The sequence below is a fragment of the Hemicordylus capensis genome, chromosome 2 (genome assembly GCF_027244095.1).
Source record: "Hemicordylus capensis ecotype Gifberg chromosome 2, rHemCap1.1.pri, whole genome shotgun sequence".
Taxonomy (NCBI): domain Eukaryota; kingdom Metazoa; phylum Chordata; class Lepidosauria; order Squamata; family Cordylidae; genus Hemicordylus; species Hemicordylus capensis.
In genome coordinates, this window is record NC_069658.1 from 4,499,440 (window position 1) to 4,499,743 (window position 304).

Consider the following 304-nt stretch of genomic DNA (forward strand, 5'->3'; position numbering starts at 1 on the left):
AAGCTTTTTCATAGACTGCACATTTTGAGGCTGCGGGTGGAGAAAACGTGTTTGAAGGTTTCTCCCTTTTAAGAAAACACACCTAACTTCCTGCAAGTTGAAAAGGATGGGAAAGGGGCCATTTTCTCCCTGAGATAAGTTTTCCACACATAGGAAGGCTGTCTGTGCATGTCTGCGGGTGGGAGCACTCAAACCTGCAATGCCCCCCCGCCCCGCCCCCACTGTAGATTGAAGTGATACATTCCAGGAAAATTGCTTGATTTTACTGATTAGCTCCCTGCTTTCAATCTTGGCAGGAAGAAGA